Below are 6,378 nucleotides of genomic sequence, written 5' to 3'. Positions count from 1 at the left end.
CCCGCAACGTTTCCAGTCGTTTTCTTGCTTTACAGATGGGGAGTGCTGAATTTCTTTTATTTGGGAGTGTAAAGCAAGACACCGCCTCAGCATAGATACTGAATCCTGCACCTTTTGAGTGCCGCAAGGACCAACATTGCCCGCAGCATTGGCCTGAGACACCGGAAGATTGGACTGGAACTGTAATTTGTATACATTCCTGTTACACTGCACAATTGTTTTCCTCCACATGTCAATATTGCACTGCTCTGAAATTTGCACGTTCAAACTCCTGAAATATGAAAAGTATTAATAATGAGAATCGTACTTAACCAAATGCGAAGACCCTGACCTTAAAATAAAATATAAACAAAGTATAATTTTCTTAAATTGGTCTGGATTCCCTTCTTGAGTCATGTGTCCCTTATCGATCACTGGTGTGCAATAAATGTCTTACACTCCTCTGTGTGAGGCCTAAGGCTGCTCAGCCACACTACCACTAATACAGCAATTTAGGTGTTACAATGAGCCCTGCACACTTTTGGGGAACCCCTGGACTCTGTGCACGGTATCACCACGTGGTGGCAATATCATATACAGGGCCAACGTCCTACAGTACCACTATGGGGTGATCCTTTTGAAAGGTTGAAGCTCGAACAATCTACAGCCAGTATATAGGGGTGTCCTACTCAGCGGAGGAGGATTCTTCTCTAATACCACTGACATCTCTGGTTAAAAGGCGAGTAGGGGTTTTTGGGTAAATAAAAGAAAACTACTCAAGCTATCCATTGAATAAGAACCCGCGCTAGAAAGTTGGCAACGCCATGTTGTACGGCTTCTACTTTCCCAAGTAAAACTGTGCTTTTGTTTGACAACATAAACGTCAGGATTGTGTGAAACTGATTCTACGCACACCATCAGTATATTTTGGTCTTAGTCCTGCTAGCTCACAGTGCACCATCTGCACCCTTAACCAGGCAAAGTAATAAATGGACTGCAAGCGCAGAACATGACAACCCTGACACCCCACGGAAATCGTGGTAACAGATCTAGAACCTTTCCGTTTGGTTACTCATGCATGCCCAAAGAGATGCACAAGAAAATCACAACCTGGTGTTCCAATATTTATTAGTGCACGATGAATCTGGTGTAAAATACGTGCATTGCAATAATCAATAGGAGGAAACAGAACTGCGGAACTAGTGTTACGAGAATGGTGAAGAAACTGATTAATTCAACCATTGTGCTGTAACAGTGAATATGTGCTGCCAATTGTTTACAATTCATTGTTTGCCGGAAATAGCAACGTCTGTCAATGTTAGAGGTATTGGTAGATTGCAGGGCACGAGTCCTAAAAAGAGAAGTGGGGGGGACGCTGTCACCGGAAGTGACGTCACAACAGGAAGTGACGTCACGAAAGGTGCGCTCCGATCTCGTCCGAGAGAGGCCAAAGAGTGAAGTCCAGCTGTTTGTCAGGGGGGACGGAGTCCGCCCGGTAAAATAAGTAGGGGGACGCCGTCCACCCACGTGGTACCCCGACTCGAGCCCTGGTAGATTGCATCCGTGATGGGCCGGCAAGGGTGGGCTTGTGAGGTGTGATTGTTAATGCCCTCGGAGCCGCCCTGGCATTGCCAAAGCACTGAAGGCCACGAGAATCGCTGATTCACGTTTTTGTTTGCTTAGGGAAGGTACATTTCCTACAGATGAACTCAGTACTGTGAATTACAGGAAATGACTCACATTTAAGAAGGCTTGCCTGTGAAATATTTGCTTTGATACCACTGGCAAAATATTCAAGTCAAATAGTAAACTTTATATATTTATATGAAGGTCTAAAAACAAAGATACATATGATAAAAGAGGGCTCGGCGCTTATAGAAGCTGGCCTCTGCCATGTATGCCCTCCTGAGGGCAATCAGGGGATTACACAAACATATCAAATACAACCGGGCATGTTTTATTTTATTGTTATTTATTTAATGCATTCTTATAAAGCGCAGACTTTACCCGAAGGTGTCAAAGCACTGTACAATAGAACGAGTTACGTTACATGAGAGAACTGTTACAGGAATGGTACAAATAAAAATAGCATGCCATAGAATCAAAGCGACGCAGGCATAAGGCACACAATCTCAACAGCAAGCACAGACTGTACAAGCAAAAAGATGAATATAAATGACAAATTTTACAATGAATAAAGAACTTCCTGGCGAAAAATAGCAGGCACCACCGCAGGGCAAACCAGTGCTCTGGAAATGAAGTTTTTCATCCCAAAGTATTGCCTCGGTGACGTCAGTTTCTAGCGCTTTTCTTGTAAAGAGGCTGTAAAGCGGCGGGCCGCTGCCGTGCGAACCTCCGCCAGAATAACCGCACGTCTTACCGCCCCCCGCACACACCGCCCCCCTCTCGCGGACAGTGGCATTTCCTGAGTGACCACGCCTCCTGCGCTTCTGCTTCGAGTGTCAACCACCTAACTTTTCTGTTTCTATCTCTTCCTTGTGTGACTCTACAACTTGTACATTTGCAATTTTTTTCTGTTTCTATCTCTTCCTTGTGTGACTTTACAACTTGTACATTTGCATTTTTTTCTGTTTGTATCTTTTATGTAACTCATGTAATCCTAAATCCTTATGAATCGCAACTGGTTCTTATGTAAAGCGCTCTGACACCTTCGGGTAACGTTCGCGCTATAGAAAATCGCATTAAATAAATAAAGACCCAGGACCCCTTCTATAAGTGACCACCACCCTCCCCTCCAGCCTCCTCACTCATGACCACACCTCCTCCAGAGTGACGCCTTCCCTTCCCTAGTGCCCCCTCCTCAGTGAGCACACATAGCCCCCCCCATCTCCTAGCCTGGGCCCACCCTCCACCCGTGAACACCCTTCCCGTATCTAGGTCCAGCAAAGGGCATCGCTAGCCACCCTGCCCAGGGTCCACTCCAACACCCCTTCCTCAGTGGCCACCCCACGCCCCGTTCTCGACCCCCCTGAGTGACCGCCCCATTCCTCAGTGACCGCACCTCCCCAGTCATGATCCCAGCCCACTGCATCAGTGACCACACCCTCCTCGTCCTGGGCCAAGCCCCCCACTCACAGTGACCACACCCTCCTCGTCCTGGGCCAAGCCCCCCACTCACAGTGACCACGCCTCCCCAGCCCCTCTCCCCGTGCCCTGTTCTCAGCCCCTCTCAGTGACCACGCTCCCCGTGCCCTGTTCTCAACCCCTCTCAGACAGTGACCACGCCCTGTTCCCCCCCCCTTAGTAACCACGCCCCCCGTGCCCTGGCCCCCCCCTCTCAGTGAGCACGCCCCCTGTGCCCTGGTCCCAGACCCCCTCTCACAGACAGTGACCACGCCCCCCATGCCCTGTCTCCAGCCCCCCTCTCAGTGCCCTGTTCCCGCCCCCCCTATCAGTGAGCACGCCCCCTGCACTGGTCCCGGTCCACCTCTCAGTGACCACGCCCCCCCGTGCCCTGTTCTCAACCCCTCTCACAGACAGTGACCACGCCCTGGTCCCCCCTCTCAGTGAGCACGCCCCCTGCACTGGTCCCGGCCCCCTCTCAGTGACCGCGCCCCCTGCCGTGCTGCCAGTGTGCTGCAGTGAGGCCTGTCTGCAGCTGCCGGAGGTGGGAGACGAGGTGCAGAGGACGGTGCGGATTGCAGCGGCCAGGGCACGTCCACCCCGGAGATCTGTCCCTGCAAAGTGAAAGGTAGGTTACCCAGCAGTCACTGCGGTGTCCCCCCTCTCCACCCCACCAAGGGCCGCCCGGGGACAGGGGCGCGCAGACCCTTCTAGAAGCAGCAACACTGCCCTACTCGCTCTTTAAAATGATTATATATGTGCTCACTCAGGCGGCTGTTTGGTCACTAACAAGTAACCCCCGGTTATATGCATGATGAGTCACTGAAAAGATTTACAACTCTCTAAACACGTTTGAACCTCGACAACAGACCTTGTGTAGGAGAGAGCAGACACTTACCAGCAAGTACCGGGTTAAACATGAAGGAAAGAAACCAGAACAAACATGAAACAGCAAAAATACAACTTTTCCGTGCTTGTTTGCAGCTGCGCCCGAGGCGGCTGCTGCCTGCGGGCCATGTGACCAGCTGCCCTTCCTGCTGCACTAGAACTTGAATTTTAAATTCAACCATACTTCTGTTCCAACCTCAGTGTGCGCAGGACATTCAGAGATGAGCGTCACATGTGGGGCAGGATTGCCTCATAATGTCATGGTCCGGTCTGGCCATTTAACAAATCATTGCATTCTGGGAGTTGTAGTTTTGTTATCATTTAGAGTAATGCATTTTGAATCATTGTTCTGCCGTCAGTGAGCGCGGTGTCGTGATCTGGACACCAGATGTGAACAGTCACTATGATAATTGAGGTGCCTGGCTGTGTGGGACAGGGATGGTGCGAGATCGGGGAACTGCCCTCGCCTCGTTGCCCTTCGCCCAGCAATGGTAGGTTTAGCTAGTGACACTTTCCATTCTGGGTGGGTCCGCTTTTCACACAGAAGGTGTATTTTTATTTTATTTGCAACACAAAAAGATGTTGAACATTTTCATCAGACATGTTACCTTTAAATTGCCTGAGAGCATCTATGTGTTTCTTTGATGAGGGAGAATGGTGCAGGCCACTGATGTGGAGGCCTGAAAGCCCCAGCACACTGCTAGCTCAGAGCTCAAAAGACCTCATATGTTACATGTCTGACGGGGGACCACATGACAAAAAAGGCTGCCCCATTCTTGTGAGTCGGCCTCCTTTTTGACTGGCAGTTTTATGGTTGGTGTGAAAAGTCAGCGAGAGAGTGGGAGGAAAGACCGGAGGAGAGTGCGGTGAGAAGAATGGGGGAGCATGTTCTGCATAATGATGTATTTTCTGGATTTGGTACATAATTAATCATCTGCTGAATAACCAGCAGATTTCAACAACAAATTAGTTTCTAGCTCAAACAGATCAAAAGTTACTATACACTTGTTGACACTTGTTGCTGCACGGTGGATGGCCCTTTGCAAAGATTGTCTGGTCACCCTTCTGTTGCTTATTTCTGTATTTGGGTATCGAAGTGGTATTAATGAGGCGAAACCTCTGCCTAGATACTGTTAATGTGAAAAAATTCCAAAATAATTTGGCAATAGTAACACAAAATGTGCTGCAGTATGCCACATCATTTGCCTTTTCTTGCCATATAATTTGGTCAATCCTGCCTCATTATTTGGTCCTCCATTGCCACATAATTCCAGTGGTCCTGGGTAAGACTTAGTGTTTATGTGCACCATGCAAGAGCCAGATTTAGGGTTTAACAGAAACTAGGAATTTAAAATAGTGAAAAGTGAAATGTGAAAACTGAACATCTGTGTAACTCGAGGGATAGCTCTGCTGTGTGAGGCCTGAGCCTGTAGTGTTTGTGAAATCTAAAATATATATCTGCCTCTTGTAAACTGACTCTTGTAAGATCTGTGTAACTTGAGGGATAGATCTGCTGCAGGAGATTGGAGCCTGCAAGTTCTTGGTCACCCAAAGCATAGTTGTGGTGTGAGATACATGAGCTTGTAAGGGATAGCTCTGCTGCCTAAGTTCAGTGCCTCGTGTTCTGTTAGGATGGCAACAAGACCCTTAAAATCCCCTGTTTGCCTATTTCTTCTGCTGTTTGTGTGGGCAACAGGCAGTGGGTCTTGGTCCCGGTTAGAACACTTTATCAAAAATATAAAATTCTGCACAAATCACTTCATCTCCCTGTGCCTTAAATTACCAATATGTGTAACTTGAAGAGCTGTTCTTGTATTTCCGCATTCACCACAGGTGCCTAGAGAGTTTCTACTGTATGTGCTCAGGATAGCAATAAAATATTATTTGTTTTTGTTTTCATTTCTTCGTACATAAGCCCACCTTGGCAATGGTTGGAGCCTGAAAGGTAGCTTTCATGGGTTGGCTACTGCAGACTCCTGTAGGCTACAGGTTAGAATCTCAAAGGCGCCTGCTCAGCCTTTTATCCCTTCAATTTTAATAAAACCAATACATATGATGACAGTGCGCCCAGCTGTATCCTGCTGCCTTTTGGCTAGGTTGACGCTATAGAAATACCATGTACATACAAACATAACATACACAGTCTGCAACCAACATGACGTAAAACGTGTTCTTTGGTGACGCTGAACTATTGTGACAAAGAATATTCTCCATTTTTAATCCACTGTATATGTTATTCAACGGAATGCAGTTTTGCGTCTGAATAGCTGTGAGTTAAAGCGCCTCGGATGCTTTTTTCAGAGTGGAGATTGGACTTCTGACATCTCTGAACTCTCATCTGGTTCACTCCCTGTACATAAGTGTTCATATACATGGCAACTAAACCGTTTGTTTAGAGATTAACTGGCATTATGTTTGCCCCAGCAT

At 47.6% G+C, this 6,378-nt stretch overlaps 1 protein-coding gene across 1 annotated transcript in view; it reads left to right on the top strand.

Moving 5' to 3' along the window:
• Nucleotides 1-3,569: 3,569 nt before the first annotated feature.
• LOC144762258 (calpain-1 catalytic subunit-like) overlaps nt 3,570-6,378 on the top strand; it is a 434,899-nt gene continuing 432,090 nt past the window's right edge. The window contains exon 1 of the mRNA XM_078647403.1: nt 3,570-3,691. The gene's annotated coding sequence lies outside the window, so the exon portion shown is untranslated. The remainder of the gene's footprint in view (nt 3,692-6,378) is intronic.

The sequence above is a fragment of the Lissotriton helveticus genome, chromosome 6, assembly GCF_964261635.1.
Source record: "Lissotriton helveticus chromosome 6, aLisHel1.1, whole genome shotgun sequence".
NCBI lineage: Eukaryota > Metazoa > Chordata > Amphibia > Caudata > Salamandridae > Lissotriton > Lissotriton helveticus.
Note: the sequence above shows the minus strand (reverse complement) of the source record. Positions and strands in the feature narration are given on the sequence as shown.